The sequence below is a fragment of the Vigna unguiculata genome, unplaced genomic scaffold (genome assembly GCF_037176805.1).
Source record: "Vigna unguiculata cultivar grain cowpea cultivar isolate G323 ecotype 2 unplaced genomic scaffold, ASM3717680v1 ptg000026l_ERROPOS8025000, whole genome shotgun sequence".
Lineage (NCBI taxonomy): Eukaryota > Viridiplantae > Streptophyta > Magnoliopsida > Fabales > Fabaceae > Vigna > Vigna unguiculata.
In genome coordinates, this window is record NW_028196669.1 from 33948 (window position 1) to 43537 (window position 9590).

At 46.1% G+C, this 9590-nt stretch overlaps 25 non-coding genes and 3 pseudogenes across 25 annotated transcripts; all 28 read left to right on the plus strand.

The window, feature by feature from the left end:
* Positions 1-216: 216 nt before the first annotated feature.
* LOC146879299 (5S ribosomal RNA) lies at positions 217-335 on the plus strand. Its single transcript, XR_014988644.1, has one exon. It is a non-coding gene; the product is annotated as a 5S ribosomal RNA (ribosomal RNA).
* A 218-nt stretch (positions 336-553) lies between these two features.
* On the plus strand, positions 554-672 carry LOC146879300 (5S ribosomal RNA). The gene has a single exon (XR_014988146.1). It is a non-coding gene; the product is annotated as a 5S ribosomal RNA (ribosomal RNA).
* A 218-nt stretch (positions 673-890) lies between these two features.
* LOC146879301 (5S ribosomal RNA) lies at positions 891-1009 on the plus strand. Its single transcript, XR_014988506.1, has one exon. It is a non-coding gene; the product is annotated as a 5S ribosomal RNA (ribosomal RNA).
* Positions 1010-1227: 218 nt separating this feature from the next.
* On the plus strand, positions 1228-1346 carry LOC146879302 (5S ribosomal RNA). The gene has a single exon (XR_014988148.1). It is a non-coding gene; the product is annotated as a 5S ribosomal RNA (ribosomal RNA).
* A 207-nt stretch (positions 1347-1553) lies between these two features.
* On the plus strand, positions 1554-1672 carry LOC146879303 (5S ribosomal RNA). The gene has a single exon (XR_014988600.1). It is a non-coding gene; the product is annotated as a 5S ribosomal RNA (ribosomal RNA).
* Positions 1673-1890: 218 nt separating this feature from the next.
* Positions 1891-2009, plus strand: LOC146879304 (5S ribosomal RNA). Its single transcript, XR_014988149.1, has one exon. It is a non-coding gene; the product is annotated as a 5S ribosomal RNA (ribosomal RNA).
* Positions 2010-2227: 218 nt separating this feature from the next.
* On the plus strand, positions 2228-2346 carry LOC146879305 (5S ribosomal RNA). Its single transcript, XR_014988507.1, has one exon. It is a non-coding gene; the product is annotated as a 5S ribosomal RNA (ribosomal RNA).
* Positions 2347-2564: 218 nt separating this feature from the next.
* On the plus strand, positions 2565-2683 carry LOC146879306 (5S ribosomal RNA). The gene has a single exon (XR_014988150.1). It is a non-coding gene; the product is annotated as a 5S ribosomal RNA (ribosomal RNA).
* Positions 2684-2891: 208 nt separating this feature from the next.
* On the plus strand, positions 2892-3010 carry LOC146879307 (5S ribosomal RNA). Its single transcript, XR_014988145.1, has one exon. It is a non-coding gene; the product is annotated as a 5S ribosomal RNA (ribosomal RNA).
* Positions 3011-3228: 218 nt separating this feature from the next.
* On the plus strand, positions 3229-3347 carry LOC146879308 (5S ribosomal RNA). Its single transcript, XR_014988580.1, has one exon. It is a non-coding gene; the product is annotated as a 5S ribosomal RNA (ribosomal RNA).
* Positions 3348-3565: 218 nt separating this feature from the next.
* LOC146879309 (5S ribosomal RNA) lies at positions 3566-3684 on the plus strand. The gene has a single exon (XR_014988546.1). It is a non-coding gene; the product is annotated as a 5S ribosomal RNA (ribosomal RNA).
* Positions 3685-3960: 276 nt separating this feature from the next.
* Positions 3961-4079, plus strand: LOC146879310 (5S ribosomal RNA). Its single transcript, XR_014988461.1, has one exon. It is a non-coding gene; the product is annotated as a 5S ribosomal RNA (ribosomal RNA).
* A 206-nt stretch (positions 4080-4285) lies between these two features.
* LOC146879311 (5S ribosomal RNA) lies at positions 4286-4404 on the plus strand (annotated as a pseudogene).
* Positions 4405-4622: 218 nt separating this feature from the next.
* LOC146879312 (5S ribosomal RNA) lies at positions 4623-4741 on the plus strand. Its single transcript, XR_014988547.1, has one exon. It is a non-coding gene; the product is annotated as a 5S ribosomal RNA (ribosomal RNA).
* A 218-nt stretch (positions 4742-4959) lies between these two features.
* On the plus strand, positions 4960-5078 carry LOC146879313 (5S ribosomal RNA). The gene has a single exon (XR_014988151.1). It is a non-coding gene; the product is annotated as a 5S ribosomal RNA (ribosomal RNA).
* Positions 5079-5296: 218 nt separating this feature from the next.
* On the plus strand, positions 5297-5415 carry LOC146879314 (5S ribosomal RNA). The gene has a single exon (XR_014988522.1). It is a non-coding gene; the product is annotated as a 5S ribosomal RNA (ribosomal RNA).
* Positions 5416-5633: 218 nt separating this feature from the next.
* Positions 5634-5752, plus strand: LOC146879315 (5S ribosomal RNA). The gene has a single exon (XR_014988635.1). It is a non-coding gene; the product is annotated as a 5S ribosomal RNA (ribosomal RNA).
* Positions 5753-5970: 218 nt separating this feature from the next.
* Positions 5971-6089, plus strand: LOC146879316 (5S ribosomal RNA). The gene has a single exon (XR_014988525.1). It is a non-coding gene; the product is annotated as a 5S ribosomal RNA (ribosomal RNA).
* Positions 6090-6307: 218 nt separating this feature from the next.
* Positions 6308-6426, plus strand: LOC146879317 (5S ribosomal RNA). Its single transcript, XR_014988462.1, has one exon. It is a non-coding gene; the product is annotated as a 5S ribosomal RNA (ribosomal RNA).
* Positions 6427-6632: 206 nt separating this feature from the next.
* On the plus strand, positions 6633-6751 carry LOC146879318 (5S ribosomal RNA; annotated as a pseudogene).
* Positions 6752-6969: 218 nt separating this feature from the next.
* On the plus strand, positions 6970-7088 carry LOC146879319 (5S ribosomal RNA). The gene has a single exon (XR_014988447.1). It is a non-coding gene; the product is annotated as a 5S ribosomal RNA (ribosomal RNA).
* A 218-nt stretch (positions 7089-7306) lies between these two features.
* LOC146879320 (5S ribosomal RNA) lies at positions 7307-7425 on the plus strand. Its single transcript, XR_014988463.1, has one exon. It is a non-coding gene; the product is annotated as a 5S ribosomal RNA (ribosomal RNA).
* A 206-nt stretch (positions 7426-7631) lies between these two features.
* Positions 7632-7750, plus strand: LOC146879321 (5S ribosomal RNA). The gene has a single exon (XR_014988153.1). It is a non-coding gene; the product is annotated as a 5S ribosomal RNA (ribosomal RNA).
* A 218-nt stretch (positions 7751-7968) lies between these two features.
* Positions 7969-8087, plus strand: LOC146879322 (5S ribosomal RNA). The gene has a single exon (XR_014988154.1). It is a non-coding gene; the product is annotated as a 5S ribosomal RNA (ribosomal RNA).
* Positions 8088-8305: 218 nt separating this feature from the next.
* On the plus strand, positions 8306-8424 carry LOC146879323 (5S ribosomal RNA). The gene has a single exon (XR_014988548.1). It is a non-coding gene; the product is annotated as a 5S ribosomal RNA (ribosomal RNA).
* A 218-nt stretch (positions 8425-8642) lies between these two features.
* LOC146879324 (5S ribosomal RNA) lies at positions 8643-8761 on the plus strand. The gene has a single exon (XR_014988526.1). It is a non-coding gene; the product is annotated as a 5S ribosomal RNA (ribosomal RNA).
* A 218-nt stretch (positions 8762-8979) lies between these two features.
* On the plus strand, positions 8980-9098 carry LOC146879325 (5S ribosomal RNA). Its single transcript, XR_014988465.1, has one exon. It is a non-coding gene; the product is annotated as a 5S ribosomal RNA (ribosomal RNA).
* Positions 9099-9304: 206 nt separating this feature from the next.
* On the plus strand, positions 9305-9423 carry LOC146879326 (5S ribosomal RNA; annotated as a pseudogene).
* Positions 9424-9590: the final 167 nt, after the last annotated feature.

Genomic DNA, 9590 nt, shown 5'->3' on the forward strand with positions numbered 1-9590 from the left:
TTTTACGTTATTTTCTTTTCCTACGTTCTTTTCATCACTGTTTTCTTTTGCAATCAAATCCTAAATTATCACCTAAATCATTCCAACTCACTACTACCAAAATCTCTTCAGACCAAAACAACCCACCTCACGTCCCCGTGCCCCCGCGCCGCGCCAAGTGTTCAAACTTAGGCCCCATGCGAAACCCATATGTACATTGATCGTGCAATACTTCACAGGTGCGATCATACCAGCACTAATGCACCGGATCCCATCAGAACTCCGCAGTTAAGCGTGCTTGGGCGAGAGTAGTACTAGGATGGGTGACCTCCTGGGAAGTCCTCGTGTTGCACCTCTTTTTTACGTTATTTTCTTTTCCTACGTTCTTTTCATCACTGTTTTCTTTTGCAATCAAATCCTAAATTATCACCTAAATCATTCCAACTCACTACTACCAAAATCTCTTCAGACCAAAACAACCCACCTCACGTCCCCGTGCCCCCGCGCCGCGCCAAGTGTTCAAACTTAGGCCCAATGCGAAACCCATATGTACATTGATCGTGCAATACTTCACAGGTGCGATCATACCAGCACTAATGCACCGGATCCCATCAGAACTCCGCAGTTAAGCGTGCTTGGGCGAGAGTAGTACTAGGATGGGTGACCTCCTGGGAAGTCCTCGTGTTGCACCTCTTTTTTACGTTATTTTCTTTTCCTACGTTCTTTTCATCACTGTTTTCTTTTGCAATCAAATCCTAAATTATCACCTAAATCATTCCAACTGACTACTACCAAAATCTCTTCAGACCAAAACAACCCACCTCACGTCCCCGTGCCCCCGCGCCGCGCCAAGTGTTCAAACTTAGGCCCAATGCGAAACCCATATGTACATCGATCGTGCAATACTTCACAGGTGCGATCATACCAGCACTAATGCACCGGATCCCATCAGAACTTCGCAGTTAAGCGTGCTTGGGCGAGAGTAGTACTAGGATGGGTGACCTCCTGGGAAGTCCTCGTGTTGCACCTCTTTTTTACGTTATTTTCTTTTCCTACGTTCTTTTCATCACTGTTTTCTTTTGCAATCAAATCCTAAATTATCACCTAAATCATTCCAACTGACTACTACCAAAATCTCTTCAGACCAAAACAACCCACCTCACGTCCCCGTGCCCCCGCGCCGCGCCAAGTGTTCAAACTTAGGCCCAATGCGAAACCCATATGTACATTGATCGTGCAATACTTCACAGGTGCGATCATACCAGCACTAATGCACCGGATCCCATCAGAACTCCGCAGTTAAGCGTGCTTGGGCGAGAGTAGTACTAGGATGGGTGACCTCCTGGGAAGTCCTCGTGTTGCACCTCTTTTTTACGTTATTTTCTTTTCCTACGTTCTTTTCATCACTATTTTTTTTTTGCAATAAAATCCTAAATCTTTCCAACTGACTACTTCCAAAATCTCTTCAGACCAATACAACCCACCTCACGTCCCCGTGCCCCCGCGCCGCGCCAAGTGTTCAAACTTAGGCCCAATGCGAAACCCATATGTACATTGATCGTGCAATACTTCACAGGTGCGATCATACCAGCACTAATGCACCGGATCCCATCAAAACTCCGCAGTTAAGCGTGCTTGGGCGAGAGTAGTACTAGGATGGGTGACCTCCTGGGAAGTCCTCGTGTTGCACCTCTTTTTTACGTTATTTTCTTTTCCTACGTTCTTTTCATCACTGTTTTCTTTTGCAATCAAATCCTAAATTATCACCTAAATCATTCCAACTCACTACTACCAAAATCTCTTCAGACCAAAACAACCCACCTCACGTCCCCGTGCCCCCGCGCCGCGCCAAGTGTTCAAACTTAGGCCCCATGCGAAACCCATATGTACATTGATCGTGCAATACTTCACAGGTGCGATCATACCAGCACTAATGCACCGGATCCCATCAGAACTCCGCAGTTAAGCGTGCTTGGGCGAGAGTAGTACTAGGATGGGTGACCTCCTGGGAAGTCCTCGTGTTGCACCTCTTTTTTACGTTATTTTCTTTTCCTACGTTCTTTTCATCACTGTTTTCTTTTGCAATCAAATCCTAAATTATCACCTAAATCATTCCAACTGACTACTACCAAAATCTCTTCAGACCAAAACAACCCACCTCACGTCCCCGTGCCCCCGCGCCGCGCCAAGTGTTCAAACTTAGGCCCAATGCGAAACCCATATGTACATCGATCGTGCAATACTTCACAGGTGCGATCATACCAGCACTAATGCACCGGATCCCATCAGAACTTCGCAGTTAAGCGTGCTTGGGCGAGAGTAGTACTAGGATGGGTGACCTCCTGGGAAGTCCTCGTGTTGCACCTCTTTTTTACGTTATTTTCTTTTCCTACGTTCTTTTCATCACTGTTTTCTTTTGCAATCAAATCCTAAATTATCACCTAAATCATTCCAACTGACTACTACCAAAATCTCTTCAGACCAAAACAACCCACCTCACGTCCCCGTGCCCCCGCGCCGCGCCAAGTGTTCAAACTTAGGCCCAATGCGAAACCCATATGTACATTGATCGTGCAATACTTCACAGGTGCGATCATACCAGCACTAATGCACCGGATCCCATCAGAACTCCGCAGTTAAGCGTGCTTGGGCGAGAGTAGTACTAGGATGGGTGACCTCCTGGGAAGTCCTCGTGTTGCACCTCTTTTTTACGTTATTTTCTTTTCCTACGTTCTTTTCATCACTATTTTTTTTTTTGCAATAAAATCCTAAATCTTTCCAACTGACTACTTCCAAAATCTCTTCAGACCAATACAACCCACCTCACGTCCCCGTGCCCCCGCGCCGCGCCAAGTGTTCAAACTTAGGCCCAATGCGAAACCCATATGTACATTGATCGTGCAATACTTCACAGGTGAGATCATACCAGCACTAATGCACCGGATCCCATCAAAACTCCGCAGTTAAGCGTGCTTGGGCGAGAGTAGTACTAGGATGGGTGACCTCCTGGGAAGTCCTCGTGTTGCACCTCTTTTTTACGTTATTTTCTTTTCCTACGTTCTTTTCATCACTGTTTTCTTTTGCAATCAAATCCTAAATTATCACCTAAATCATTCCAACTGACTACTACCAAAATCTCTTCAGACCAAAACAACCCACCTCACGTCCCCGTGCCCCCGCGCCGCGCCAAGTGTTCAAACTTAGGCCCAATGCGAAACCCATATGTACATTGATCGTGCAATACTTCACAGGTGTGATCATACCAGCACTAATGCATCGGATCCCATCAGAACTCCGCAGTTAAGCGTGCTTGGGCGAGAGTAGTACTAGGATGGGTGACCTCTTGGGAAGTCCTCGTGTTGCACCTCTTTTTTACGTTATTTTCTTTTCCTACGTTCTTTTCATCACTGTTTTCTTTTGCAATCAAATCCTAAATTATCACCTAAATCATTCCAACTCACTACTACCAAAATCTCTTCAGACCAAAACAACCCACCTCACGTCCCCGTGCCCCCGCGCCGCGCCAAGTGTTCAAACTTAGGCCCAATGCGAAACCCATATGTACATTGATCGTGCAATACTTCACAGGTGCGATCATACCAGCACTAATGCATCGGATCCCATCAGAACTCCGCAGTTAAGCGTGCTTGGGCGAGAGTAGTACTAGGATGGGTGACCTCCTGGGAAGTACTCGTGTTGCACCTCTTGGGCGAGAGTAGTACTAGGATGGGTGACCTCCTGGGAAGTCCTCGTGTTGCACCTCTTTTTTACGTTATTTTCTTTTCCTACGTTCTTTTCATCACTGTTTTCTTTTGCAATCAAATCCTAAATTATCACCTAAATCATTCCAACTGACTACTACCAAAATCTCTTCAGACCAAAACAACCCACCTCACGTCCCCGTGCCCCCGCGCCGAGTCAAGTCTTCAAACTTAGGCCCAATGCGAAACCCATATGTACATTGATTGTGCAATACTTCACAGGTGCGATCATACCAGCACTAATGCACCGGATCCCATCAGAACTCCGTAGGTAAGCGTGCTTGGGCGAGAGTAGTACTAGGATGGGTGACCTCCTGGGAAGTCCTCGTGTTGCACCTCTTTTTTACGTTATTTTCTTTTCCTACGTTCTTTTCATCACTATTTTTTTTTGCAATCAAATCCTAAATGATTCCAACTGACTACTACTAAAATCTCTTCAGAACAAAACAACCCAGCTCACGTCCCCGCGCCCCCGCGCCGTGCCAAGTGTTCAAACTTAGGCCCAATGCGAAACCCATATGTACATTGATCGTGCCATACTTCACGGGTGCGATCATACCAGCACTAATCCACCGGATCCCATCAGAACTTCGCAGTTAAGCGTGCTTGGGCGAGAGTAGTAATAGGATGGGTGACTTGCTGGGATGTCCTCGTGTTATACCTCTTTTTCACGTTATTTTCTTTTCCTACGTTCTTTTCATCACTGTTTTTTTTTGCAATCAAATTCTAAATTATCACCTAAATCTTTCCAACTGACTACTTCCAAAATCTCTTCAGACCAAAACAACCCACCTCACGTCCCCGTGCCCCCGCGCCGCGCCAAGTGTTCAAACTTAGGCCCAATGCGAAACCCATATGTACATTGATCGTGCAATACTTCACAGGTGCGATCATACCAGCACTAATGCACCGGATCCCATCAGAACTCCGCAGTTAAGCGTGCTTGGGCTAGAGTAGTACTAGGATGGGTGACCTCCTGGGAAGTCCTCGTGTTGCACCTCTTTTTTACGTTATTTTCTTTTCCTACGTTCTTTTCATCACTGTTTTCTTTTGCAATCAAATCCTAAATTATCACCTAAATCATTCCAACTGACTACTACCAAAATCTCTTCAGACCAAAACAACCCACCTCACGTCCCCGTGCCCCCGCGCCGCGCCAAGTGTTCAAACTTAGGCCCAATGCGAAACCCATATGTACATTGATCGTGCAATATTTCACAGGTGCGATCATACCAGCACTAATGCACCGGATCCCATCAGAACTCCGCAGTTAAGCGTGCTTGGGCGAGAGTAGTACTAGGATGGGTGACCTCCTGGGAAGTCCTCGTGTTGCACCTCTTTTTTACGTTATTTTCTTTTCCTACGTTCTTTTCATCACTGTTTTCTTATGCAATCAAATCCTAAATTATCACCTAAATCATTCCAACTGACTACTACCAAAATCTCTTCAGACCAAAACAACCCACCTCACGTCCCCGTGCCCCCGCGCCGCGCCAAGTGTTCAAACTTAGGCCCAATGCGAAACCCATATGTACATTGATCGTGCAATACTTCACAGGTGCGATCATACCAGCACTAATGCACCGGATCCCATCAGAACTCCGCAGTTAAGCGAGCTTGGGCGAGAGTAGTACTAGGATGGGTGACCTCCTGGGAAGTCCTCGTGTTGCACCTCTTTTTTACGTTATTTTCTTTTCCTACGTTCTTTTCATCACTGTTTTCTTTTGCAATCAAATCCTAAATTATCACCTAAATCATTCCAACTCACTACTACCAAAATCTCTTCAGACCAAAACAACCCACCTCACGTCCCCGTGCCCCCGCGCCGCGCCAAGTGTTCAAACTTAGGCCCAATGCGAAACCCATATGTACATTGATCGTGCAATACTTCACAGGTGCGATCATACCAGCACTAATGCACTGGATCCCATCAGAACTCCGCAATTAAGCGTGCTTGGGCGAGAGTAGTACTAGGATGGGTGACCTCCTGGGAAGTCCTCGTGTTGCACCTCTTTTTTACGTTATTTTCTTTTCCTACGTTCTTTTCATCACTGTTTTCTTTTGCAATCAAATCCTAAATTATCACCTAAATCATTCCAACTCACTACTACCAAAATCTCTTCAGACCAAAACAACCCACCTCACGTCCCCGTGCCCCCGCGCCGCGCCAAGTGTTCAAACTTAGGCCCAATGCGAAACCCATATGTACATTGATCGTGCAATACTTCACAGGTGCGATCATACCAGCACTAATGCATCGGATCCCATCAGAACTCCGCAGTTAAGCGTGCTTGGGCGAGAGTAGTACTAGGATGGGTGACCTCTTGGGAAGTCCTCGTGTTGCACCTCTTTTTTACGTTATTTTCTTTTCCTACGTTCTTTTCATCACTGTTTTCTTTTGCAATCAAATCCTAAATTATCACCTAAATCATTCCAACTGACTACTACCAAAATCTCTTCAGACCAAAACAACCCACCTCACGTCCCCGTGCCCCCGCGCCGAGTCAAGTCTTCAAACTTAGGCCAAATGCGAAACCCATATGTACATTGATCGTGCAATACTTCACAGGTGCGATCATACCAGCACTAATGCACCGGATCCCATCAGAACTCCGTAGGTAAGCGTGCTTGGGCGAGAGTAGTACTAGGATGGGTGACCTCCTGGGAAGTCCTCGTGTTGCACCTCTTTTTTACGTTATTTTCTTTTCCTACGTTCTTTTCATCACTATTTTTTTTTGCAATCAAATCCTAAATGATTCCAACTGACTACTACTAAAATCTCTTCAGAACAAAACAACCCAGCTCACGTCCCCGCGCCCCCGCGCCGTGCCAAGTGTTCAAACTTAGGCCCAATGCGAAACCCATATGTACATTGATCGTGCCATACTTCACGGGTGCGATCATACCAGCACTAATCCACCGGATCCCATCAGAACTTCGCAGTTAAGCGTGCTTGGGCGAGAGTAGTAATAGGATGGGTGACTTGCTGGGATGTCCTCGTGTTATACCTCTTTTTCACGTTATTTTCTTTTCCTACGTTCTTTTCATCACTGTTTTTTTTTGCAATCAAATTCTAAATTATCACCTAAATCTTTCCAACTGACTACTTCCAAAATCTCTTCTGACCAAAACAACCCACCTCACGTCCCCGTGCCCCCGCGCCGCGCCAAGTGTTCAAACTTAGGCCCAATGCGAAACCCACATGTACATTGATCGTGCAATACTTCACAGGTGCGATCATACCAGCACTAATGCACCGGATCCCATCAGAACTCCGCAGGTAAGCGTGCTTGGGCGAGAGTAGTACTAGGATGGGTGACCTCCTGGGAAGTCCTCGTGTTGCACCTCTTTTTTACGTTATTTTCTTTTCCTACGTTCTTTTCATCACTGTTTTCTTTTGCAATCAAATCCTAAATTATCACCTAAATCATTCCAACTGACTACTACCAAAATCTCTTCAGACCAAAACAACCCACCTCACGTCCCCGTGCCCCCGCGCCGAGTCAAGTCTTCAAACTTAGGCCCAATGCGAAACCCATATGTACATTGATCGTGCAATACTTCACAGGTGCGATCATACCAGCACTAATGCACCGGATCCCATCAGAACTCCGTAGGTAAGCGTGCTTGGGCGAGAGTAGTACTAGGATGGGTGACCTCCTGGGAAGTCCTCGTGTTGCACCTCTTTTTTACGTTATTTTCTTTTCCTACGTTCTTTTCATCACTATTTTTTTTTGCAATCAAATCCTAAATGATTCCAACTGACTACTACTAAAATCTCTTTAGAACAAAACAACCCAGCTCACGTCCCCGTGCCCCCGCGCCGCGCCAAGTGTTCAAACTTAGGCCCAATGCGAAACCCATATGTACATTGATCGTGCAATACTTCACAGGTGCGATCATACCAGCACTAATGCACCGGATCCCATCAGAACTCCGCAGTTAAGCGTGCTTGGGCGAGAGTAGTACTAGGATGGGTGACCTCCTGGGAAGTCCTCGTGTTGCACCTCTTTTTTACGTTATTTTCTTTTCCTACGTTCTTTTCATCACTGTTTTCTTATGCAATCAAATCCTAAATTATCACCTAAATCATTCCAACTGACTACTACCAAAATCTCTTCAGACCAAAACAACCCACCTCACGTCCCCGTGCCCCCGCGCCGCGCCAAGTGTTCAAACTTAGGCCCAATGCGAAACCCATATGTACATTGATCGTGCAATATTTCACAGGTGCGATCATACCAGCACTAATGCACCGGATCCCATCAGAACTCCGCAGTTAAGCGTGCTTGGGCGAGAGTAGTACTAGGATGGGTGACCTCCTGGGAAGTCCTCGTGTTGCACCTCTTTTTTACGTTATTTTCTTTTCCTACGTTCTTTTCATCACTGTTTTCTTTTGCAATCAAATCCTAAATTATCACCTAAATCATTCCAACTGACTACTACCAAAATCTCTTCAGAACAAAACAACCCACCTCACGTCCCCGTGCCCCCGCGCCGCGCCAAGTGTTCAAACTTAGGCCCAATGCGAAACCCATATGTACATTGATCGTGCAATACTTCACAGGTGCGATCATACCAGCACTAATGCATCGGATCCCATTAGAACTCCGCAGTTAAGCGTGCTTGGGCGAGAGTAGTACTAGGATGGGTGACCTCCTGGGAAGTCCTCGTGTTGCACCTCTTTTTTACGTTATTTTCTTTTCCTACGTTCTTTTCATCACTGTTTTCTTTTGCAATCAAATCCTAAATTATCACCTAAATCATTCCAACTGACTACTACCAAAATCTCTTCAGACCAAAACAACCCACCTCACGTCCCCGTGCCCCCGCGCCGCGCCAAGTGTTCAAACTTAGGCCCAATGCGAAACCCATATGTACATTGATCGTGCAATACTTCACAGGTGCGATCATACCAGCACTAATGCATCGGATCCCATCAGAACTCCGCAGTTAAGCGTGCTTGGGCGAGAGTAGTACTAGGATGGGTGACCTCTTGGGAAGTCCTCGTGTTGCACCTCTTTTTTACGTTATTTTCTTTTCCTACGTTCTTTTCATCACTGTTTTCTTTTGCAATCAAATCCTAAATTATCACCTAAATCATTCCAACTGACTACTACCAAAATCTCTTCAGACCAAAACAACCCACCTCAAGTCCCCGTGCCCCCGCGCCGAGTCAAGTCTTCAAACTTAGGCCCAATGCGAAACCCATATGTACATTGATCGTGCAATACTTCACAGGTGCGATCATACCAGCACTAATGCACCGGATCCCATCAGAACTCCGTAGGTAAGCGTGCTTGGGCGAGAGTAGTACTAGGATGGGTGACCTCCTGGGAAGTCCTCGTGTTGCACCTCTTTTTTACGTTATTTTCTTTTCCTACGTTCTTTTCATCACTATTTTTTTTTGCAATCAAATCCTAAATGATTCCAACTGACTACTACTAAAATCTCTTCAGAACAAAACAACCCAGCTCACGTCCCCGCGCCCCCGCGCCGTGCCAAGTGTTCAAACTTAGGCCCAATGCGAAACCCATATGTACATTGATCGTGCCATACTTCACGGGTGCGATCATACCAGCACTAATCCACCGGATCCCATCAGAACTTCGCAGTTAAGCGTGCTTGGGCGAGAGTAGTAATAGGATGGGTGACTTGCTGGGATGTCCTCGTGTTATACCTCTTTTTCACGTTATTTTCTTTTCCTACGTTCTTTTCATCACTGTTTTCTTTTGCAATCAAATCCTAAATTATCACCTAAATCATTCCAACTGACTACTACCAAAATCTCTTCAGACCAAAACAACCCACCTCACGTCCCCGTGCCCCCGCGCCGCGCCAAGTGTTCAA